The sequence below is a fragment of the Alligator mississippiensis genome, chromosome 1 (assembly GCF_030867095.1).
Source record: "Alligator mississippiensis isolate rAllMis1 chromosome 1, rAllMis1, whole genome shotgun sequence".
In the NCBI taxonomy this organism is placed as follows: domain Eukaryota; kingdom Metazoa; phylum Chordata; order Crocodylia; family Alligatoridae; genus Alligator; species Alligator mississippiensis.
Window position 1 is genome coordinate 431,732,451 of NC_081824.1, and position 26,248 is coordinate 431,758,698.

The 26,248-nt window shown below is 42.5% G+C and overlaps 1 long non-coding RNA gene across 1 annotated transcript; it reads left to right on the forward strand.

The window, feature by feature from the left end:
- Window positions 1-3,500: 3,500 nt before the first annotated feature.
- Window positions 3,501-10,616, forward strand: LOC132250248 (uncharacterized). Its single transcript, XR_009461907.1, has 3 exons — window positions 3,501-3,565; window positions 6,283-6,396; window positions 10,328-10,616. It is a non-coding gene; the product is annotated as an uncharacterized LOC132250248 (long non-coding RNA).
- The last annotated feature ends 15,632 nt before the right edge of the window (window positions 10,617-26,248 follow it).

Genomic DNA, 26,248 nt, shown 5'->3' on the forward strand with positions numbered 1-26,248 from the left:
TAGGTCCCAAGATGGCAGAGAAACAGGGTGCTAATTGAAGTGGGACAGAACAGTTGAAGCCTTTTGAAGCCAGTTTTTCTTTCCCTGTCTTTAACAGTAAGGATTTTTTTTTCGTTTTACCCCAAGGAAAGGAGAAAGATAAAATAATAAAAAGAAAATCTTCAACTAAGTGTGGCTTAGTGCTACATTGCATCTAGTGCTGTGTACTAATTAAGCATAGTGCTTAGAGCAATTATTTATTTTAGGTCATGCAGTCTAAAATGAGTTAATTAAGTAAATGTGGTGGGTCACAATTGGGGTGCTCGTCACTTAGTGGGTTGCTTCAGGTTACAGAGGAGCCTGTATGGTGAGCAGCATGGAGATCCCCCTTTTTGGTAGCCATTTTAAGGAAGGTGCATGATAGAGCACCTGGCTGTCTAGGCTGAGGCAGCAGTTTGCTGCAGGCAGCTGAAGGGGCAACAACACCCAGCTGAGCTGCTGCTTATGGAACACCATGGAGGTAAGGGAGGAACCATGGGGATGGCAGAGGTTCCTATGGGCCCGGTGGGGTTCTGAGCCCCAGGAAGCAGGCTAAGGCCCAGTAACAGCAAGGCCCAGCCTAGCAAAAGGGCTAACAGCTTGTAGGCCTGCACAGGGCTAGGCAAGTCTCTGACAAGAGATGGTAGGGGTGAGGCCTAGGGCTCAGGTGAGCCCAGTTGAGACAAGGGCTGCTCTATTGAGATCTTCAGGGCTCTAAGCAGATCCAAAGGGAGATGGCCATATGCTGAGCTCAGAAGGGGACCCCTGTGGTCCACAGAGGGCAGCAGAGCCTAGGCTAGCTCTTCGATCCCTTGGCTGGTCAATGTAAGGGGGCCAGGTTCTGAAAGGCCAAAGAGCAATTAAGCTCACCATGAGGGGGAAGGCCAGAGCTGCAGAGAGTCATCTGGCACCCTGACTAGCCTGGAGGTGGGGTGAGGGCCTCAAACAAGCCAAAGGTCCTCTCAAGGGGGAGGATATCACAACCGACAGAGGGTAGGGGTTAGTCAGCATGCATGCTACTATGAAGGTGGCAGCCAGCGGACGGAGGCTGCCATAGAAGACCTAGGGGTGAGAGCAGCCCAGGAACACCACAAAGCCCAATAGGGATGAAACCAGGGCAGGTATGCCTGCTTGGTCTTGGGCAAGACCCAAAATTCACCCTGCTGGGGAAGGGTGGTCTGATGGGGCTGTCCATGGTGGGACAGCCCCCAAGAAATGCCAGGCCAGTTCCTCCCTGGTGAAAGGCAGGTAGGTATACCTGATAACCTCGGCCCCCACCATCTTGTGGATCATGAAGCCTGGAGGGTAGTAGGGCCAGGCATGCCTAGGCAGAGGCACCTGAGCCTGTGAGGGTGTAAGACCCTGAGGTGCTGGTATAGGGGTGGAATATGGGCCCCAGTGAGGGGTGCAGAGTAGGTACCCCATTGAAAGGGTGGAATGTGTGGGGTTAGAAGCAAGAGATTGGCAGAGTGCCTATAGTGTGAACAAGTTGAGGTCCCAGAGAGAGGGCTTGTGTAGAGGCCCCAGGAAGGGAGCAGTTAGGCCCAGGTAAGTCCTCAGACACCTAAGGCCGCAAGTGGGCCTGAACCTGAGTGGGCAAGCAGTTGGATCTAATCAAGGAGTGAGAGGTATAAGTTACCCAGAGAGGGACCTGGGTCAGAGCTCCATCCAGGGCCAGCAAATTGGCTGGTTCCTGGTCAGATGAGGGTCTTTGGAGAGGCCCAAGAGTCTGTGCCAGAGACAGCCAAGGAGTGCGTGTAGGCAAGCCTGATGGCCTATGGGAGGTGCTCAATGGAACAGGGCAGGCTAAGTGTGGCCCTGTGTGGGGCAGTGTGAGAGAAGCCCAGTGACAGTGGGTGGAATGTGAGAGGCCTGGTGAGAGTGAGTGGTATGAGTAGGCCTGTTGGGGCAGAGAGAAAGGATAAATGTATGAGGCCTAGCAAGGGGCTGAGTTTGGCCTGGCCTCAAGCCGGAGCATCAGGCAACTCAAGGATGACATCTGTGAGCCATGGGACCTGATAAGGTGGGGTTGGAGTCATGCATACACTTCTAGACATCAGGTTCTTAAAATGAGCAGCCTTCTACTTATTGTAACAGCAGTTTACTTTACATCAAAGTGTCATATTGAATGAAATAGTTTAAATGTTTGTAAAGGTTGCCCATTAGCCAGTTTCAGGAAGAAGATAAGATTTATCTCCTTATCTAGTTCATTGTTTTGGGGACTACGTGCAAAAGGTCCTGACTTCTCTTAAAGTCTTAATTTAAATTTCATCTTTTAGAAATCTTTTACAAAGAGAGCAAATATCCTGAATTCCAAGAGATCAAACCCTGAGGCCTTTTGACCAGGTTGGTAAGAAAAGGGCATTTGCAGTGATATGGAAGTTTCCCAAAGGTAATTTAAAATGCTCAACACAGGTAAAAGAATCTGTTGAGTAAGATCCGAGCCCAAATTTGGGAGCAGTGATATATTGAGTAGGAGGAGCCCACTGACGGCAGCTCGCTCAATAAAAACCATAACTTACTGTCCCAATTTGGAGGTGACTATACTTGTAGAACAACGAAGGAAAAATCGCAAGTATAGCCCGGGTCCAGACTGATCACCTGAACCACCCTCTCTGTGAACACGAATCTCTTAGTTCACGCTGAAGCCGCGGAGCACCTGAAAGGGACTGAAGGAAGGGGACTTAGTCCTATCACTGCTGAAGCCAGCCTATTGAATTGTATTGCTGAGCCCATTTCATTGAACCGTACTACCGAGGCCAACCCATTAAATCGTACTACTGAGGAATGAAACCATATTTTGGTATTTGGCTTCTTGGAATTCTAGGATTGTAAGTATATTATGAAAATAATAGTATTGATTCAAATTTAACTTTTAGTTGTAATTGTAGTTGTTTTTGTAACACTAATTCTTATAGTATTGTTTGGGAAGAAAGTGCATTCGGAGCATTGTTTCTGATATATATCATTATTGTGTTTTAATGTTTGTGGTGTTTCTTAAAGCTAAGCAGTGTTATATACGTAGCAAAGAGTTTTAAAATAAAATTGTGTTGTATAAATTAAGTGTGTAATCATTGTGAAATCGTGCAATCAGTTAACTACTCCCCCAGCCAGTGCATCAAAATGAATCAGTAAATTGTGTGGGATTTTCTCTATTCCATAACCCACTAGAGACACAAAGGTGTGTCAGGAAAGATCTGTCAGACTGCTATAAACAGGCAGGCAGGCCATTACTGTGACTGAGACTGGGAGATTGCCCCTGTCGCAGGGCACTAAGGTGCCTGCTTCTTTAAGGGCAGAAACTTCTGAAAGAGAGGGCTCTAGCAGTCGGGCAGGAACCCCACAGGGGCAGGTTACTGTGGCAGCAGGGTAGTGAGGGAATAGCCTACACCTGCAGCCAGTCAGCTGACTGGAAGAGGCAGGGCCCTGGGTACATATAAAACCCAGGGCTGGTACTAAAAGGTTAGTTCTCTGTCAGCAGCCAAGGGGGAAGGAGCTCTCATAGAGGAAGCTAACAAGAGACACTTGACTGCCTGTTTTGCTTCTGGTAAGATTAAGGGGATCTAGGAGCTCACCAGCTACCCTGGCCTAAAAGGCACTTAGTGCTGGGGGAAATTTGATTCTTTTAAAGGGGTAGAAATGTACTCTGAACTGCTTGCATTATGTTATAGGCTAGGGGCTCATATTTTGGTTGCTGTTTATAACCTGGTGGATCAGGCTAAGGATATTGGGGAAGGAGGAGGCCTCATTGGGAGGGCCCACTACAGAGTGGGGACCCAACACCAGAAGGTGCAGTGACAAAGGGGGTGAGCAGAACCCTAGTGCCCGGGGTGCAGTGACAAAAGGGCTGCAGAGAGCCCAGTGCTAGTGTGGGTGCAGAGAGACAACATTTAAATATAATCTGTGAGGCTTGGGGCATGGTAAAGGGGTGGTTTTGGAGCCACACGTCTAGCCCATAAGGCTGAGGGTGTCCCATGAGGCATCCATTTTGAGCAGGACCCAAAAAGGCGTCCAAAAACCCACAGGGTTCAGTGGGGTCTGTCAGGACCGTGTCCAAAACAAACTCGAGGGCAACCTCCCTATATTATAATTACCAGCAAGACATGGCAGGTGAGGAAAAGGATACCCATTGGGCAACATTGGCAAGGTCATGGAGCCCTAGGGGCATCACAGCCCCTGACACCCCCTGCCCCCCATCACAGTAAAACAATCAAGAAAGTTTGTCTTTGATTGTATTGCCTTACTATGATATCAAAACATTTTTATACATAGCTGTCATTTAGTTAAAGAATATCAAGATTAAAAAAATCAATACCAGATAATAGGGAGCCTGCAAAATTGTCCTTTTTAAAAATGAAAGCAATAATTCAGCTTGTAAACTGTCTGTATTCTTGTGACCTTGGACTAATAATTTACCAACTTTCAAATTAGGTAGGGTCAAACTCAGTGGTTACATAATGTGAGGATCCCACACAGCTCTCATGAACAATGTAGACCTTACAAAATATGTCCTTAATTATTCAGTAAAGCTATTCTAAACTGATGCAGCAGTATGATATTCGGGAGTAGCATAATATTGAAGAGCTCCCCAGGTAAATCCTAGGACTTGACCATGTGTACATAATAAAAATGTTAGGGCTTTTTTCAAGAATTACATTGTTAAACATAGTAAACTAGAATAGGTATTTTCTTCCTCCTCAAATGCTTGAAACATTTTAGTTAGATAAGATAGTCTCCTCTAATGTCCTGTGCTAAATTGTTCAGAATATAGCTCTATTGCTATATTCTGTCGAACCACTCGCACGCCAATCCTGAATGCAATGGGTGAAAGGAATACTTGGACTCTTTCAAGTTTATAGTGCCAGACTTATGTACTGCTTTGTTATGAATGGAATATTGAAAACTTTGGGCCTCAGACACTTGCAAGTTTGGCAAAAATCAGCAAAGTAACCTATTTCTTATATCAGCCAAAAGAAACGGTGTTTAAACACACAGGGTGTAAAGATGCATGCTCTGGCAGCTGCTGTAATTAAAGCGCCCGCAGCGTCTTGTGTATTAAGCATCCCGTGCTTCATAATAGTGGCAGGGGTGCTTTAACTAAAGCTTGTTCTGAAGCCATTATGAAGGGTGGGGACACTGAATACATGAGACTCCAAGGCTGCTAGAATGTGCTAATTAGCACTCGACCAAGTCTGTTCCAATGGTTGCAGGCATCCAATGTGTATAGATGCCCACAGGGACTACCATTTAGAAGCTCTGGAACTCTAAAATATGAAGGACGAGACTGGACAAAGACTGGATTTTTGGAAGAAAATAAAATGCACTGGTTTTGGAACAGTATTTCAAACAGGTGTGATAATTAATTGCCTATAGTTGCTTGACATTTTCAGCAATACTAAGCAGCATTAAATTAATTTAAAACTGTTTTATATAACTAGAATTTACTAAATTACATGATATCTCTCTTTGTATCCTTTTTCAGTGCTCTATCACAACTTTCATTCTTGCCATATAGAAAGATGTATTACTATGCTATATAATGACCCTTTAATTCAATTCAGCTGTATCTTCTAATTAATACATAATAACCTAAAAGGAAGCAGATTAGAATCAAATCACATTATTAGAATACTCTAAGACTCCATCTGAAGTTAGAAGTTCACAGTCCTCTTTAATAATATTACAAGGCCACAGCTACTTGTTTTATTGAGAGAACAGTGCGGACAACTGTGTGATACTGGCATTATGAATGTACATAGTTCTCTCCTGTCCCATCTGTGTATTAATTTACAGTGGATCTAGTGAGGGGCTCCTGAAAAGAGTGAAACCTCTATAGATTATTATGAAAAGGGACGAGAAATTATGAAAATGTTGAGAAAATTCTAATAAAAACAGAACCAGGCTTATCTGAGTAAAGTTATTTGTAGGATATACTGGATCCCTCCTGTGCCCTCAATAATTGAACACTGATCTAATCATCAGGTTGATCATGTGGAAAGATAATCCCCTTTTCTAGTGTGGTAGATTATAAAGGTAAAAGGATATGATAGATAATGAATATCACAAATACTATATTCAGTATTATAGTAATCGTGGCTTCAGTTTTTTAACTTGATATGTAATACAAAGCCTATTTTGAAGTCTTAAAATGCATCCTATGCTACATGAAGAGAAAATAATTTTTAAAAGAATCCAGTGTTATTCAGGTGAATTAGGGACATAGAGCTTGAATGAAATGATTTCATGTTGATGTTTTTCCTTTAGGTTGTGTGAATATTACTGAAGACTGCACAGGCTATGTTGTATTAGAGGAGAAAGAATTGATATTGCTGGATCAGTTGTTTGAAGCTGACAAAACAGGCACAACAGGAAAAACAGGTACAACCCCCTGAGTAATTTAAAAAAATGCCTGAAGTCAAATATCTTTTTTTCCCTGATTTCTGGGTGCATAATCTAGGAGACATTTGCTCCATTTTACACCATAATTTTGTTGGTTATAAAACATGGCTGATTTCTATTGAGTAAGAATCAATGTTTCATTCTGCTTCATCTGTTATTGTATTCTCTGAAGTTAATTAAATGTGCTCATCCTATAGCATAATCATCTGTTTTGTATTGCTTAACCTGTACATTTTTCTCATACACATTTGAAACAGGAAAAAAGTATTGCAGCTTGCATGTTTTCTTTCCAATAGCAGTATCCAGCCTTCATGATTTAATAATAGAAATGTTAGGTTCCTATATAAATCCTTCTGATGCTAACGTGACTTGATCCTTATCTATTTGTGCTCTATATGTGTGAGCACAGAAATCAAAACTCTTTCATCCCCTGGAATTTAAATTGGAGGATTTGCTACTGTTTGATCAAGTAATAGCTAACACCTGGTAAAATGGTCTAATGTCATGATATTTTGTTGACATACCTGGACACTGACATTGTGCCTACTTTATAGAAGACTAATATAATTGTTAACTGTTATTTCTCTCTTTCTTTCTTATTGATCTAGGTGAGTAACTGTTTAGTCATGGAGCAAGTAGTGAATGTATTTGAGAAATTAGTAGCACCTCAAATACCTTTTGGGAAGGGAAAAATAATCTCTTTTTTTTCATAGCGATATAAACTTTGAAGTACCATGTTTTCTGGGATTATTATACATCTAAAGTAGGTTGGGGTTTAAGAATTTTATTTTTCTATGGGTGCATCTATACATGCAAATAAGCATGATTATATGTAATGTGCATTAAACTAATGCTCATTAAGAGAATTTTTTTTTGTTTTTTTTTTGGGCAGGTGTCTACAAGTCCAGAGACTTGGGACTAAACTTTATTGCCAAGGGCATTAATTTAATCCAAAGTCTCTGCAGCCCTGCCATGTACCCCTGTGGCCACCATTTTTAAATCACATTAATGGTGCGCATGTGTAGCTGCGTACCCTTAATGTGCATTAAATTAGGCTAATGTGCATTAACACGTGTTGTGTAGATGCGGTCCATGTTGCATAATTCCACTGCTCAAATAACATTCTTAGTATATCATGATAAGCAAAAACAGCTAATACTTCAATCAACTGTTTATCTAGTTTGTCTGTTCTTTATTTTTAAACTTTTATTTTATTAATGAATGTAACCCGTAAAATAACAGCTTTAACATTGAAAAATGTATCCAAGCTCCCCAAATATACACAAAGACGTACACTAATCTTCTATCAACAGTGCTACCACAATCCATATCAACATCCATGGAAGACTTGTTCCCTTCCTGTCCTCCCCACAGGCTCCAACAGTTCCTCTGTGTTCCATCAACACTATATAATAATTCACTCTCTTCTTTTTCCTCCAAGTCTGCATAACACAAATCTTGTTGTCGTCTTCTCAGCTTGGATTTAATTTTTTAATTGAGTCTAAATGTATTCATAAGTGTCCACTCATAGAACTTGCCCTTCAATATTCAAAATAGTTTCTCAAATTTTCTGGTTGGATCCAGGGAAAGATTATTATTATTATTATTATTATTATTATAATGTATTTATTTTTTTTTAGCAAATTCCAAAAATTTCCACCAGATTCCAAATGAGTCTCTTTTTGCCTTCTACCCTCTAGAACACTGACTTGATAGGACATGTTTTATTACTAAAATGTCCTAAACTTTTTCAAGTCAGTGATTCTCAAGGATGTCACTTCTCTTCCAGCCTTTGCAATCTTAATTTTTTGCAGCCACTAGAAGATGAGTGATCCATTACCTATCATGTTCATATGTTGCAGAGTTTTCAGGAAGGTTCAATAAGAATGCTAAAGGGTTATTTGATAGTAGGCATGCTGGTATTTCCCTCGCCATGTCTCCAACCTTTTTCCAAAGCAGTTTAATTCTAGGACATGTCTATCATATATGGCAGAATCCTTCCAAGTGACCATTCTCTCTTACATTTGCCTGTTCTTTTTGGATATTGTGGGTTTTTTTTTAATTTAACTGATACTATTAGTGGTGTATACATTATCAAAATAACTTATTTTCTAACTAAATATATATGTTCATACATTCCATCCTTTTTGGTTATATGCTAAAACATTTGCTTACCCCAGCTGAAAATTTGGTCCTACATTGTAAGTTAGAATGGCTTATCAAGGCCACATATTTCAACCCTACTTCAAATCAAGGGATATCAGCAGTGCGATCTAAATGTAGGTAACCTTAGACTTATCAGGCAGGTTTGTATACGAATTAACATATATATAATGGTATGTTTATACCTTTTTAAAAAGTATTCTTTACAATTACTTGACAACTATATAAAATAAAAAGAAACATCAGCTATTAAAGAACAATGAGAGTGAATGTAAGCGTGATAAAGCAAAAGATGAAACTGGACAGAGATAATGTGAAGAAATGAATTATAACGTTTTTAATGATCTTTAGAGATGCTTGTTTCTGTAAAGATTGAATTTTGAAATTTGGAAAAAGTCAAACAACATGAATTATTTATGAAGGGCTGTAGACAAAAATCAAGAAATTACAAACTGGCTGGATTAACTGCAGTTGCAAGGAAAGATGCTGTGAGAGATTAAGACAAAGGAACATGTTAAAAAGCTCACGTTGTTTAAAGTACCCAACTTTATCAGAAAAGTAATGTCATGCCTTAGTGAAACATAAGATGCTCTTATGGAGTTTAAGTCTAGAGAATAAAGGACTGTGATAGACAACAGAGAGTTTATATTTTCGGGAAGCATTTTGTGCCTTTTACTTTGAATATAAAATGGAGATTTCTAGAGCACATGAGAAAAATAAAAGGAATCGCAATTATGGGGTCTCATTGAGGTTGAGGATGTTTTCTCCTGAGGCTGTTGCAATCAAACAAATTCAGACTGAATCAGAGTACTTTATGGAGCTCTGCCATCCTTTGTTGGTCAGGGAGTGCCACAGTTCTACTCTCAACTCCTGTCTCCCACATCTAGGAGCCTGGGAAACAGCCTCAGAGGAGTTGCCCAAGTAGAATTGTACCCAGTCTCTGCACACTTTTTGTGAAGATTTGTTCTGCCTTTTTTGAGAATGTAATCCTACTTGAGGATTCAAAAAGAAGGAACTGCTAGGTCAGCCTGCAGGGATTCAAAAGCTAGGTACAGGCATTCAAAAAAGCCGAGGTGGAATCAATCTATGTTATGCAGTTTTTTTATGAGACGCATGTTTGCCCTTTGGTGGGGGTGGAGGGAGGGGAAGGTGCACAAATCTTAAACCGGTTTCTGCCATTTTTAAACCAGTCAGTGTGCACAGAAACTCTGTTCTGTTATGGGTATAGACCAGTTTCCAATCACTTACACTGGAAAAACTAATGTCTGTATCTGGCTAAACTGAATAAAACCTGTATCTGAAAATAAACTTCACCATGAAGCACTGAGAAGTTCGGAGGTTACCTTCAGGAGCAAACTGTACATCAAAAGGTGTAGTTACTAGCTACAAATAATTGTTTTATATTTCTTATTTGGCGGTCTTAATTATAATGCTTTATGTAGAAATAGATGAAATGTATGCTGTTTTTAGGTAAGAAAAATAATTATGCAACTTCATGTTTAGAGAAAAATGCATATTTCTCCAGTAATTATTTTGAATGCCTGATTAGTCTTCTCAAAGCTGTAAATTCACATTTCAGTGACATCACTCGTTTTCCTACAATGAAAGCAATAACGGAATAATTTTGCCCAGTAATGACTAATGGATGCAGACATGTCATCCCATTTAAACTGTATATTACTGAGTTAGGAACACAGAACTGGAGGGGAACTGTTGGATCACTGAGTTTTATATCTTGGTATTGCAGGCAAACGTGTTGTCTAATCCCATTCATGACTGTATCGGTTTCCACTTTAGCTGAAATAAGGCCAGGGAGAAGGTAGGTCACATCCAAACTATGTGCTGTATAATTTCAATTCATTTACTCTAGGTTTTTTCAGTGTTTTAGGTAGAATACATTTAGTATGTATTAGAGTTAGTAGTTGGAGAAATATTGCTGAAACTGTATTGTATCAATGCTGTCTAGTTTCATCAAAATCCAAACACTCGTAATAACTTACGTTGGCTTCGCTGTAATTCTGTTTTGAATAAATGCACAGGAAAATAAAAAAGAATCCTGTTCAAAACTTGCAGAATGAAATCATTCAATTTTTCATTTTGTAAGACTTTTTGTTCTCAAATGATTTTTATTTTATAATATAGTATGCCTTAAGACAATATAAACAAGTACAAATAAAATAATTTCTAATTTTGTCAAAACAAATGTTTAATCAACCTAAAATGAACTAATTTAAAGCTTCTTTTGAAGAGAACTTTGAAATGTCCAGATTTCACTCTAGTTCAGAATAACCCAAATTTTCAAATCTCAAAATCCTTTGTAGAAAAGAAATTTAATTTCCCCCACAGGTCTAGTATATATTAACAGCTCTAGCATTGGGCATACTTGCCTACGAGTATTTCAGAAATGTGAATCTGACTGATTGATCTTCTAATTTGATTGTGTGGGGAAGGAGATGGGGGAGGGGAAGAAACCCAAGAGTGATCCATCCCTGCCACTTACCTTAGATGAAGGGGAGAACAGCAGCAAAAAGCAAGGCTCCATCCAGCACTTCTGGAGCCACTGCTTTATCTGGATTGGTGGTTGGTGAGCCTGGGAAGCTACTTCCAGCTCTGGAGAGGGGCCATGTACGAGGGTCCAGCACATCGGGGAAGAAGAGATGCTGGTGAGCCTCCCCGCCTGGGAGCTGCATGCAGCTGGTGACAGCGGAACAGAGCCAGTTGCATGTGCTGGAATAGTAGGAACGCTGAGTGAGGCATATGCCAAGCACTGAAGTGCCGTAGTGACCACCAGGAGCCCTAAGACAGGTATCTACAAAAGGGAGAAATAAGGTCAGATGTGGCTGGGGCAGGCACAAAGGTCAGGGAGATGTCCCTAGTGTGGGAAGCAGCACAGAAGAGTTTCCTCTCTGCAAAAAGCTGAATGAGGATGTGCCAAGGAGACTACCTCAAGGTTGGTCCCTTTTGGGGAGACATATATGTGAACTGACCTGTAGGTGGGGCAGTCCAGATGGTGTTTGCCTTCCTTCTAGGGACTTTGTTTCAATTTTGTAGGGGAGCACCCAAAAGGGGTTCACTGGCCCTCATGGGGTGGGGATTGACTGTACATAGAACTGGCCCAGAGAGGCCTCCCCGCCTTGCAAGAGTGAAAACTAAGCCCTGAAGGAGTACACCGGGCACTGGCCTTTGTTTTTGTCTGTGGAAGTTTGGATTGATTATCTTTTTTTGGCCTTCGGTGGGACTGAATCAGAATGGTCCTGAGCTGGGAGGGTCAACCTCGATCCAGCCTGCCTGAGGGGCCTTAGGGCTGTTGGTAGGGACCAGTGTAAATAACAGAGGCCATTTTTTGTGTCAACCCAGAGCCATGGGAGAAGCAAGGAAAAGGGACAAACTTTGCATCCTCCCTCTTACCTCTTCTAGAATACTATTTAATAATAAGGAAGTGGTTAGGGTGGGGCGCAAGGGAGATGGAGTCCCATGAAGGGGCTGGGATTGCAGACCTAGAGTGTTACTTGAAGGTGAATTGGCTCCCAAATGAAGTAAGATCAAGTCATGGCAGGTGAGAGGGAAACCTACCAGAACACCTGAGTGACACTATCTAGATCCCCACCCTGTTGTCACTTGGCAGAAGGGTGCCTGTCCAGGAGGGACCTAGGTCATATAACATCTACTGGTGACACCAGGCTAAGTACATGTGTTCAAGAAGGCTGAGGCAGAAGTGCTCTAACATCCACGCTTTACTCTAAGCAGCCAAGGTTAGTTTGAGTGCAAGCAAAATACACATTATCCCTAGTTGGAGGGGGTGTAGAGACTGCTTGCATGGGCCGAGTTCAGCAGGCGGGGAGAGTTCTCAAAATCCACCCTGCAGGCTCCCTTGGCTGCTGAAGACTCCCAAATGGCTGAGCCACCTTTGATTAGCTGACAGGGACATCGTGGCTGCCCACCTAGACCTGATGCAGCAGCAGCTTGGCAAGGTCACAATTCATCACACAGCCATCCCATGCAGTACACCCTGTGCCTGCCAAGTGTTTGTGTGTGTGTCCCAGACACATGTATCCTGCATGCCTCTGTTCCCCCACAACAAATGCTGATGGCCCTGGCTCCACTGGTGGTAGGCTGTCCGGATCCACAAAGCCCTGGCTGAGTAGCTCATCCCCCGCATGGACTGGGAGCCCTTCCCAGATGAATATGTCTGGAGGGCTCTGAGTGCCCCTGCCCTGCTACCAGGCCATGGGTCTCCAACCTGGGGCATGTCTGGCCCTGTATCATGGGCACTGATGCCCACAACCCAGGCTGCCTCAGCACTGTTCTCCTCCCTTCTTCTCTGCTTCCCCAATCCCTGCCAAGGGCACACATTGAGATGCAGGGGAATGAGGCCCAAGGAAGAGACTTGTTTCATTTTAATCAAATGTTGAAGCTGCCAAAATGTCAGCATGTAGAATGTTTCCTGCTCCGGAACTTGAATTCTTCTTCTCAGTTAACACCGAGAGAGTGGGGAAAGACCCTGGCTGCTCTGGGCAGGTATGATGTTGTGGGGGAGGGGGTGGATGAATATGAGTTTCATTCACAAACATGAAACCTTGGGGCAGCAGGGGGAATTCTGTGCATGCAACTGCTACCCCTTGGTTTAATTAAATGTTGCAGCTGCCAAACTTTTTGTGTGCATAATAAGAAAAACTGTGCCCACTCTGGAACTCTGATCTGATCCCAGGGGACTGCCTATTCTCACGGAGGGTCTGCACTGCTCCCCTGCTGTGAGACCTCAGCCTGGAGTTGTCTGGCCTGGTGGGATTATGGGCTAGCCCTCCCTATTCTGAGCATCTTTTTGGTACTGTGCAGTAGCATTGGTGGGCACTAACTGTGACACGATGCTACTGTGCAGTAGTAACAAACTGTAGTTACAGCAGCTGAAAAAAAACATGCAGGGACAGTACTGCACAGTAACTCCAGTTGTATACTAAATGACTGACTGCATAGTAACAACTGTGTAGTCCACTGCTTATGTAGATGCAGTCATAGAGTGACAATACCAGGCAGCGGCTCATAGCTGGCCAGAGGGAATAAGGTGGGGGACAGGACTAGAAACAGGGACTTTGCTGCCTTGGGTCACTGAGAACCTGGGGATGGGGCCAGCCTGGCACTTGGGCAGACCATGTAAGCTCTGGCTGAGGCTAAAGCACTGCCCTGGGATGGGGTGTGAGCAGGGTGCCGCAAAGCCCTGTGGGTTGCTGGTGGAATGTGACCTAATCTGAGTCGTAATGGAATCTGGTACAGATGTTCATTTTGGTGCTCTAACATTTTGGTGAAGTCTGACACCACTTCCACCTAGGGTTATCTTCAAGCAGGATCTGCCATTTCTACAGAGCTCTATGTGCCCTGACCATCTGTTTAGTTATGACTGTAGAGGGCTTTCTACTTGCTTACCGCACAGTAAGTGTAGCTTCTGTATCTAGCCCCAGATTTTGGCTGCCAGTTTTTTCTTTAGAGAGTTAAAGTAGGGATAGAACCATCTCACAAGTGCTAAGTAAGTAGTATAGGAGTTGATAATTCTATTTTCAGATCAATCATATTGTAAAATTCATTCTGTCCACTGTCAGATATAATATTATGTCCTGTAAATTGTCCTGTGACTAAGTGAGCACATTTGCTCACAGAAGTTAGATATTATTGAGCCATTCAAGAAAAAAGTGAGTGAGCACAGAAAAAAGAGATAGTAGCATTCGGCTGCAGACATCAACATAGCAGGATTATCTTGACATTTAAGGAATAACATAGTGCGCACACACTTTTAGTCTTTTAGAAGATTTCATGCTCTTCAATGTGTATCTAATTCTTTCAGAAACTCACATTATTTTACTTGAATTACTGATTGATTTTTTTTTTTAAGTCCAACCTGAATTTTGTAAAAGTAAAGTTATCTTTTTTTAATTGGTCTGCAAAACTTGTTTTCAATTAGACCACCATCTAAGCAAGATGAACATTCCTTTTAATTAGGCCTGGTGTATATTTCTATATTTACACCTTCAATCCTAATTAAATCTCTGTTAAAATGTTTCTGGGTAAATTCAAACTCCTCTGAAAAATTCCAACCTATTCTGATAATTTAAATGGAACTAAAATGGTACATAGGTGTGACAGGGAGCCTACCTGAGGCTAGATCTTGAGTTAGACTGCCCAGCTGCCTAGGGTAGTCTGCCCTGACTCGCCTGCCATGTTTTGAATGTTACTCTGATATATTAAGTGGGAGGCTTCCCATTTACAACCCCGATGCCAGGGGGTGCTATCCATGGCTCTGTACCTTCCCTACACTGTGGCCTATGCCTCGCAGATGGCATCCAGATTATTATTGCTCCCCAGCTTCAGGCTGGGACAAACTCAGTCCACTGTTGGGCCTCTTATACACTCACATTCACTCCTCCCCACTCTCACAGGGGCCTCTCACTCTGCCCATCACTGGGCCACTCTCAACTGCCCTGCTCCCTTGAGCAACCCCTTTGGGCCATCAGGCTTCACTACCGTCACTGTGGCACAGCACACACAGCACCTTTGGTTTGCTTATGCTCCCCTACTCTACGCGGCCATGTCCGTATACCAAACACTGGGCTGCTTCTACCCCTAGCTCCACACTGGGCAACTTGATCCTCATCTCGCTCATGGGGCTGACCCATGTACCAAGTTGCCCTTGCAGCCCTACTTAGTACCCCCCCTGGTGCAACCTTTCAAGCCACTCTCAGCAGCCCTACTCTGCACCCCACACATGCGCAGTCCTTTGAGTACCTTTTTGAACCCTACTCTGTGTAGGCCTCCACACCAGTACTACCCTCCCTTGAAACCTCTGGGCCCACTGATGCTGGGCTCAGGTGCCTCATGCCTGACCCACATTGTTCTCACAATCCTCACAATTACCTCCCAGATGGTGGGGGTGGGGGCTGGGGCTAAGGGCACCTACCCACCTTTCACCAGAGCAGGTAACTGGTTTGGTATTTCTTGGGGGCTGTCTTGCCACAGACAGTCCCACCAGACCCCCCCTTCCACAGCAGGGTGCAGTTTCAGGTCATGCCCAGGACCAGGAGACTCTTACCATCCTCATAGCTCCTGCCCTTACCTCCAAGATGTTCCTCAAGCAGTAGCTCAGCTGGAAGATGTTACTCCCTTGGCGGCTGGCAGCAAACTGCTGCCCCAGCTTGTGTGAGCTGGGTCCTAAAATGGCAGCCTTAATCAAGTACCTGCTGGCTGCCTGCCTCCAGCCTTTAAAGTGCAGGCACCCAAAGGTGCACTGCCACAATAGGCTTTGAACTGTGTGAATATTTTTATAACTTTTTATATCTAGAATACATGATTTAAATGTAATAGATTAATCTATAAAAAATAATAGGCTTATTGTCTTTCCAGAGCACTCTGATTGGTTGTCTTGGAAGCCAATCATAATACTTATTGAAACAACCAATCAGAATGCTCTGGACAGAGAATGAGTGTGTTATTATTATAGATCCTGAGGCATTTCAAACACATATGCAAGCAAGTCAGAACTACAATAAAGCACTACGGCCTCCTGTTGCGGAGAAGGCAAGCTCTGCTGAAAGGAGGGGGGAAAAAAGCAGTGAGGGATCCAATCCTTTCCTCCCCACCCCAAAGCCTGCCTGCCTCTCCCACAGCTGGGGGGTGAGCTGCCAGCAGGCCCTGAGTCCTGGGGAGCCCTGGGACCACCCATGCTTCCCTTCATGGCAGTGATGCCCCCTGGGACCACCTGGGCAGGGTGCCAGCAGGTGGGTGCTACCCTGGGGATGCCACTGCTGTTAAGGGAAGCACCAGGGTCCCCCACAGTTCAGGGGTTGTGCAACCTGCCAGCAGCTCTCTCCCTGGCTGCAGGAGATGCAGGCAGGCTCCAGGAGAGAGAAAAAAAGATCAAGACCCTCACTGCTTTTTTTTTCCCCCTTGGTGGAGTCTGTGTATGTGAGCTGCTGCCAGGCTGTGCAGCCCCTGAGCTGTGGTGGGTGGGGGGGAGGGGCAGTGCTTCCCTCAGTGGTGGTGATACTCCCTGGGGCTGTCCGGGCAGGGTGCTAGCAGCACAGGTGCAGCTCCAACTCTCAGGCAGCACCCGCAGGATATAACAGGGTGCTGGAAGTCTGGGCATGCTTGGGGAAGCTTGGGCTTGGCAGGCTTCCAGGGCCCCTGCACTCTCCCCACTGCCTTCCCACCACCTGGGATTGCCTGGGAATGGGCTGGCTTTTCCAGAAAGGTGGTAGGAGGGTGGCTGGGTGTGCTGGCAGTCAGAAAAAGCAGCGGGAATAGTGCACAGGGTACTGGAAGTCCACCAAGCCCGAGCTTCCCCAACCATACTCAGGCTTCCAGTGCCGCGTGCACTGTCCCTGCCACCTTCTCTGGATAGAGCCCTTGTACACACGAGGAATATTGCTGTGATTTGTTATGTAGCAAACTGAATACATGGGGCGTGTTTTAGTTTGTTACATAAAAAAGGCATTTAAATCTGAATATGCTGCCAAATGTGTACACTGTTATGAAATTTAATCATAACATGCTGCCAAATGTGTACGCTGTTACACAATAAGATCGTTAAAAAGGGCAATTAAGCCACTAAGAGGGGCAATTTTACTCACGTGTACAAGGACCCTTAGTCATGTGTACGAGGGCCCTCTTATTTTATGACTATAAACAAGTCACAAGTTCAGACTGACAAAATGTGCATTTATATTCCTAAGCCAATGTTTACACATGGACAGCTTTATGTAGCCTTTTCGAGGGTAAGAGGTTTTGATTCCATTGAGGTATTTGGTCAAAGGATAATTAAAAATCCTGTATTCAAAGAAATACTTTTGCAATAAAAATTTAATCACAAATGTTTTGTAGGTTTCAGCTAATTATCCATATTTTTCTTGCATTACAAGGCCTGAGGATAAGCTTTGATCATGTTAATTTGTAGAAGGACACAATGATGGCATATGTTGTCTAACTTCAGTTGCATTCACTATAGTGTTGTTTGTGACAAAAATGGATGACATTTTCAAAAGCACCTACTAACTATCCTATTGATTTTCAGCAGGACTTTGGGCCAAATCCAATTCAGATTCAGACATGCTTGTTTAGGCATCACAGTACCTAAAATCTAGGTGCCTTTGAATGGGAGAGCAATTCAGTTTGACCAGGTTTAGGGGCCTATGGTAATACCTGCAAAACATACATCAAGTGAAATACTAGAACTTTTAATTAGCATTAGGCTCTTGACTTGTAACTCAGGCTGTATACATACATAGGTGTGTCCATATGGCTCTGTCCATATGGCTTTCTAGACCAAGTACATTTCTAATCTCCTCCTCTTCTTCTGTGCCCCATCCAACACACTGGTAACTTTGGTTCCTACTTAAATGTTCATATAGTAATTTGGGAAAAATGTCTTAGTTTTGCTAATATCATTCTTTCCTGTCTTAGAAATATGATTCCCTGTGCTAGAATTATGGGGGGCCTGTAGATGTGCAGGATGCCTGCTCTGATGCACTGTAATTACAGTGTATTGGAGCAGACTCAATTGAGTCTACTGGAGTGCATAATTAGCAGGCTCGGTGTTCTGTGTATTCAGCATTGAACAAGCTTTAGTTAAAGTGCCCCTGCCATGATCTTGAAGCATGGGGTGCTGAGCAATACATGAGATGCTGTGGGTGTTTTAATTAGAGTGGCTTCAGAGAGCTGCTCTAATTAAAGCACCCCTCCAACCACCACTGAAGCATGTAAAGACTCTAATGAAATCTATCAATATGATCTCTTGAGTGTATTTTAGCAACTACTTCCTGCCCTTGCTGTGAAGGACATTGACAATGCCATCATCCCCCCTGCTTTAACTATGGTAAATTTGGGTGTTTTCATTGTTTCAGGCATTGTGAGTAGTAGTTATACATGAAAAGTTTTTGTGAATAACTCACAAAGAAACGTGCCTTAGACCACATCTAGGATGGCTTGGGTAGGTATCATTCTGCCTTTAGCAGGAGGATGGACTAGATGGCCTCCCAAAGGTTCTTCTAGCTCTACTTTTCTACAATTTTATTATTATGTTTGCTATGACTCTGGCATTCTTGCAGGACAATTTCTTATACCATGGCTATAACCACCTTAAAAATAATCTTTAATTGCTTCTCATCTCTGTCTCTCTCTCTCTCTCACAATTTCTTTGAGTCTCAGGCTTTTATTAGCAGTAGTAAACGTTTCAGTCCCCGACTTGACTTTTGAGTATTTGTCAAATAAGTGTTTATTTGGTGAGGGCACACAAATTTTCACTCCTTTAAATTGTTTTGCCATTGTTTCCCCTGCTCAATGTAAATCCACAAGATGTACAAGGCTTATATCAATCCACTTTAACAATCTTTCATGCCATTGGTATGATGCAATACCAAACATTTTTTTTTTTTACTACAATTTTCGTGGTTTCTCGGCTAATCGTTCTATACTTCATGGGAAATAATTATCCTTTTCTCTTTAAATTGTCTTATTGTTTTACATAATTAGGTTTATCTATTTCAATTGCCTTTTGCTTGGTTTGTTGCTTCTTTTTGATAAGTTCTCTTGGCTTCACAGCCTTGCTGCCCTCTTCCCCTTCTTTACATGACTACTTTAATTTACATAATGAAGTTAAACTAAAGTAACTATCCTATCTGGTATTTAACCTAGGCTGTATCTGATTCTTTCCCAGACCAGCAGAAAGGCATTTTTTTTGCCTAAAAGCTTGTCTCTGTCTCCCAACTATGAAGCTGGTCCAGTAAAAGATATTCCCAAGCAGACCTTTCTTCTGACCTTTTAGTGTATGAATTCATCTACAGTATAATAACAATAGCAATGAAATGGGTTGATTTTAAGAAGCTTTTGCTTCTCCCAACAAATTTAAAAGAGCTGTCTTTTAATCTGTACTGTGCTGTATGACATGCTATTTTTGTCACAAAGAATAGGGGAAGTTTGCACAGAAAAAGGAAAAATAGACTCCAGAACATAAGCCTGTCCTGCTTCCTTAGAGCTCATCGGTGAAAGGAAACTACTTTGGATTTTTTATAAAACTGAATTACTTAATCTACTGCAGTTCCAATTGATTCTTTGTTTTGTCTGTGAGTTTTATGTTAGCCTCAGATGTAAATGGTACCTGAGGTTAGTCCTGGTCAAAAATGGATTGCTTGCCTAATAGCTCCTAAGTGTCTCTGGTGTGAGCTGAGCAAAGGATGCAATTACCATTTTGTCATCAGTGACCTAATCTTACTCCCATTGCAATCAATGACGAAAGTCCCATTCATTTCAGTAATACTCAGATTTCAAGCCCAGTGAGTTGTATTTCCATTCGCAAGTTATGAAAAGAAAGGAACCAAATCTCATGAAACAAAGATTTCAATAGTTTTAGCCGCTCCCAGTCAGTTTTGTTGAACTAAAGCAGTAGTTCTCAAACTTTTGGGATTTGAGGCACTCCTCATTAGACTTGGACACTCCTCCATAACCTCTGTGAATTTAGTGGCATCTAATTTGAAAATCTATTTATAAATTACAGAGTTTACCTCCTTGTAAAGGGCCCTGACAGTGAACATCCTTCAAAAGATCTGGTGTCACCCAGGGTACCCTGGCATCCTGGTTCAGAATCACTGAACTAAAGCTATGTTAAATAGAAAATTATTCCTCATATCCTTTAGCTATGGATTACAGGAGATATGGGTTTTTCTACTCTCGGAAAATTGCAAGAGTGAAAGAAAAGGTTTAAAAAATGTTGAACAATTAAATCAATGCACTCTTTCAGTGCAAGTGATCATTCCCCCCACCCCAAGTAATTGTTGAAATGATATGATGACCTACAAAGTACTGAATCCAAATGAATGCTGAATTACATATATGCCATTTGAGAAAATGATGCTAATTTAGGATCTTTACAATACCAAGTGGCATGCAATTAAGGCTGTAATTTATATGAAATATTCTAGTAGATGGCAGATGGTGCAAATATGGATCTAGCCATATATTAGTCAAACCATGTATTAGTTAATATATATAAATAATCAAGTAATACAATGAATTCATGATACTATCATAGGCAGACAAGGTTCCTTGGGTGCATTTGATATCTTTTATTAGACCAACCCAAATGGTTGGAGAATAATTATTAAGCAAGCTTGCTTAATAACTATTCTCCAACCATTTGGGTTGGTCTAATAAAAGATATCAAATGCACCCAAGGAACCTTGTCTGCCTATGTCCTTAGACCAACACGGCTACAACCTAAACCCCTAATACTGTCATATACCCTTAAAAATATTAACTCCCTAATTTATTGAAATGAACACATAATTTGTGTGTATATGTGATTTTTTTCAGTCATTAATAATAATTGATAAAGCTATGCTTTCTTCCTAACTTTTAAGTCTACAAGATATTATTTAGGATACTTTAGTCTCTCTTTCAGTATCTCAGTAATTTATGCATCAAATAGTATAGACATGAACGCTTAGATGGACAAACATACAAGTTTTTTTATGCAATTTAAAAGTGTACCTGGGAAATCAAGTACTTTTTTGAACTGGTTTACTATGAGTCAGTTCAGGGTTACATGTAGACACCAAGACTTCTATGAGACATGTATGGTCAGTCCTCCAGGCATTCCCCATTGCTGTAACTGGGTACACTGGTAAGTGGTCAGAATTTTACCGCTCCTGTTTTTGTTCTCCTTGGCTGTGTCCACACGTGTTGAAGATGTTTGGTTCCCCAGGGACAACTAGCAGCGGCACACCTTGGATATCCAGGGATCAACCCCCCCCCCCCGTGCTGCTCCCTTGCAGCATGGAGTACAGCTGAATATGCGGTATGTAATGCCACAGATGTGTCTGTGGCACCACATACTGCATGACTGAGCTCGTCTAGACACAACCCTTTATTTGGCTCTTTTTTATCAATGAGCTTACTTGCCCTGATTGGTCAATAAAAGCTGTTTTTCTAACAACCAGCTGTGTCCTCACTCCCTACTTCACCACAGCTCCTCCTCATGCCCCTCCCTGGCTCATGGGAGTCCCAAAATGTGGGTTCAAGCACTCCCCATCCTGGGCACCCCAGCATGGGTGCAAGTGCTCCCTCCCTTTCACCCACCGTGAAGCATGCTGGGCTGGGAGCTCATTTTCATCGCCAATGTCAGAGCTACAGTAGTTCATGCACAATTGTGAACTAGTACCCATTCAGTGACTTTTGGGAACAGTTCATTTGTCATGTGTATCTGTACCATGCTCCACAATGGTGAACTGGTTCCCAATCGGTAATGTTTTTGAGTAGTTAAGTTGTTACATGAGCCCATGCCCAAATGTATAGCTTCTGTTCAATTTAACACATTTTTAGATAGTTTTCAATCTTGATTTAAATACCCAAACACATAACTTCTGTTCAACATAACACAGCTTGTAAATGGATTGCCAGGCTTGATTTAAGGATTTCAGCTGATGCAGGATCAACTATATCCATCAAAAAATAATCCCCTGCATCTAAATAATTACCAGGGATCCTGGTTTTCTCAGATTAAAAAAATCCCCAATTTTCAGATTTAAAATGTAACCCAAAATCCACATTTTTTTCATAATCAAAATGAAACACCACTATGTATATATCTATATCTTATATTTTTCGTGATCAAAATTATTTTTCATTTGATTATGGAAAAATGTGGATTTTGGGTTACTTTTATACATCTGAAAATTGGGGATTTTTTTTAAATTGGAGAAAACCAGGATCCCTGGTAATTACAGTCAGTGTATTTCAGTCGGTTTGAATTTGTCTAGCTTCAGATTTCAGGCACTAACTCATGTTATGGCTTTGGCTGCTTGCATAAGGAGCAGTTTGGCAACAGACATTTTGCCAAACAGGTTGGTATTTATCAACTATTATAGTTATTTCAAAACTTTGTCTTTAACAACCAAAATATTGATTTAACTCCCTAGTCTCTTGGTGAAAGCAGTCTGCCAGACTGTGGATCACTCTTGTGACTCTTGCCTAAAGGTGGTGTCAGAGGTGACAAGTGATGTCACATATTCAATTTAACACTTGATAAGTGCAGTTAAAACACAAGCAGATGCACCTTCCAACAGTTTAGTACATATTAAGTGCTCTCCTGGACTACAAAGCTGAGGATTATCTCCAGGTGAGGGTTATCTTCTAACGCCTACTAACTTCAATAGGTCACTACATTCCAAAGATTTGAAAAAGTTGCAAATGAATGAACCCTAACATGTACCAACTTTAATATCGCATAATATTCCAGCGATTGCAATTGTTGCAAGTGACTGCGTGAAAGGCCCTAAATCTCGGCCAATTCTTAATGTTTAAAAATAATGTCAATTGGACACACTATCGAAAAGAAATTGTTTTCTAAATTCTATATGCCACCTTCCTACTCCTATTCAATATTTGGCTGTTAGGAACCAGATTGCATTGAAATCTCATGTTTAGTTGCTGATTCAACATAGCCACTAATAAACATGGCCTACCCAGAGTCATTGTATTCCAAGATACAAGCCTATATTCTTTATTAATACAAGTATGACCTTGAACTTGGATATATTAAAGCTCATTTATAAAATGAGACCAGCTTATTTATTGATCCAGATCACTGTGTACACCTGAACAATGCCTTATAATCAGGGAGCCAGGTTTCCCATTGGTCATGAAAAAATGTGAAAAAACATGGATGTTCTCCTTTAAAAGGGAAAAATCCAAGAAACCACGGGTCTCCTCTTGCAGGCTGGTAGAGTTTTAGCCTGCAAGGGGCTGCTTGGGACTGGTGGGAAGCAGGATGCAGGGGGCAGGGGGTGCCATGTACTTGTGTGCATGCACACATGCATGTGGCAGCCAGGCAGTGTGGTGGAAAGCAGCTCCCGCAACTCCCTCCAGGTAAGTCGATGGGGAAGGGGCACAGGAGACACAGCAATGGGGCAGGTGGGGGCATATGCCTCCTCATATTTCTGCACCCACAGCAGTGCATGGTCCTGCAGCTCCCTCCTGTGCCAGGTCCCACTGGCTGGGCCATGGAGGTGGCTTCTGCCTGACGTTGGTTCAGCTCAACTGCAGACCAGCACCTCGTGCCCCACTGTGACTGCACATGCCCCCCAACCCCAAGCTGTGTTGCTTCTACAACCCCACCCCCATGATGCATTGCCTGTGCACACATCCCCCCTTCCCCACACACTTGATCCTTTCTTCACACACTGGGGGGGGGCTGAGGCCTTGGGGTAGGGGTGCAGCAGGTCAGGAGTATGGGGCAATAGAAGGGCCAGGAGGCAGGGAAGGAGTGAAGGGCACTGGAGAAACTGTGGTTTGGGAATGAGGGGAATGGCATGGATCAGGAGTGAGGGACACTGGCAACACTGGCGGGGAGCGGAGGCTGTGGCTTGGGAGTGAAGGGCAGTGGCAGAGGCATGGGCAGGGCACTGGCAAATCAGAGCTGCTCAGCACTGTCACAACCCAAGTTGTGAGTTTTTGTTTTGTGTGCTTCGGCACAGCTAAATTGCTCCCCGCTAAATTGTTCCCGCCAAATTGCAGCTTCTTTGCACGGTGGAGTTTTCTGCTGCAACAGAGAACCTCAGGTGCAAAAGAAGTTCCCGCCAATTCGTAGCTTTCTTTGCAGTGTGCATTTCTAAGTTGCAGCACGGTGATGCACGTTGCAAAGAGTTCCCGCCATTTGTATTCTAATTCGAGCCCCATTATTGGTTTACGTTAAATTATTCACACGTGGCAGCTAGCGATTGGCCTGCTAGCCGTATAAAAGGCTTGTGTGGTTTCCGCCCTAGTTGGAGGACTCCACGAACACCAGGAGAAGGAGACTTCGCGCTGTGTGAAGATCTCTAAGCGCTGCGGATCCTCACGGACCCAACGCATTCTAAGCAGGCAACAGAGGTCTGATCAGCCTCTAGCCTCTCCCCATCGCCGTACGATCCTAGACGTATCCTTCCCTGCGTGCCAAAGAGACGGATCCACGGAGCCTAGCAAACTTCGTGTGAGTGAGTCTATTCAGAGCTCTTTACCGGACGGACTTTCTCCGGTTGGTCCGACAGGCTCGCGGTTTAGAGCCTCCAACTGGATGGGCTAGAAGAGTGTTCCCGGAGGAACTCTAGTCCGCCTCTCTTCTTTTCTATCCACAACTGTAACTCAAGCAAGTTTTTCAGCCTGCACCGCAACCATCTCGGTGTAAGTAAACAATCTTAAAATCAACCGTTAGGCGTCTGTGCCTAATTCTAGCTCGGCGACCTCCCTCTCTGACTCGGCCTGCCCGGGCTGCCGGCCACAGCTCGCGTGCAGAGCGACGAAAGTGACCCGGGGTCAGACCCGGCGCGCACAAGCACCACAAAGCAGTTGGGGTGGGGAACTGCTGCAGCTGGACCTGTGTCCTGGTGAGTGAAAGGGACAGGGAGACCTCTTATTTTCCATGTTAAAAAACCAAAATTAAACACCAAAATATATAGGTATTTAGAATTTATTTTATTATAATGATTGAAGCATTGGTAGGCTTCCAAATTGTAAATATATCAATAAAACATTGTGTTCAATATATATATATATATATATATATATATATATATATATATATATATCTATAGTAGTACTTCATTTTAATCACAGAAAAACACAGAATTTTAGTTTTTTAATCTGATACTTTATCATTTTTAGTCAGATAATTTGGGATTTTAAAACAGAGATAACCAGGATCCCTTATAATTAGGTGCCTCTTCACCTCTTTTTCTACTGACCTCTGTCTTTACCAGCAATAATAGTATATCTTCTACCAGATCATTGATAAGAAACATGTGAGTCCTTGATAAGTTATTGAGCATCTTATCTCATTAATTGCCCTCATTATGTAAAGACTTATTCATGTATTTAAATTTTAATCAGCCGAGGTTTCCAAAAGCAGAGGATTCATCTTTCATGGTTTCAGATTAAAAATGGGGAGTGAACAACATAACACAGCCTCATTTTGAACGCTTGAAATGGCACACTTTCACTCAAAATTAAAAGGTGACCCCTGCTTGAAAAGGCAACAAACATTAAACTGAAATGATAAAAAGATATATCTTAACTACTTATAAAAAGTAGCCTATACACACTTATCCAGTACTTTGGATAGGTGGTTGGTTTAAGCTACAGCTTAAACAGACAAGGTATGACTACAGACATAATCATTCTCACTCATACCATCTTCAATAGCTTTAACAAAGAGAAAAAAAAAATCCAATCTTTGCATCTGTCCCTGGATGTTTAATAAAATGAAGTAAAGACTATTGCTTAGGCATACAGGGATGAATTGAGAAAAGCCAAAGCACAATTGGAGTTACAGCTAGCAAGGGATGCGAAGGGTTAACAAAAAGGGTTTCTACAAATATGTCAGTAGCATGCGGAGGATCAGAGAAAGCGTGGGTCCCTTACTGAACAAGGGAAGCAATCTAGTGATAGAAGATGAGGAAAAGGCTGAAGTACTCAATTCCTTTTTTACCTCAGGTTTCACAGGCAAGGCCAGCTCCCAAGCTACTGCATTGGGCAGTGCAGTTTGGGGAGAAAGTAAGTATCCTTCACTGGTAAAAGAACAGGATAGGGACCATTTAGAAAAGTTGGACATGTACAAGTCCATGGGGCCAGATGTGATGCATGTGAGGGTGCTGAAGGA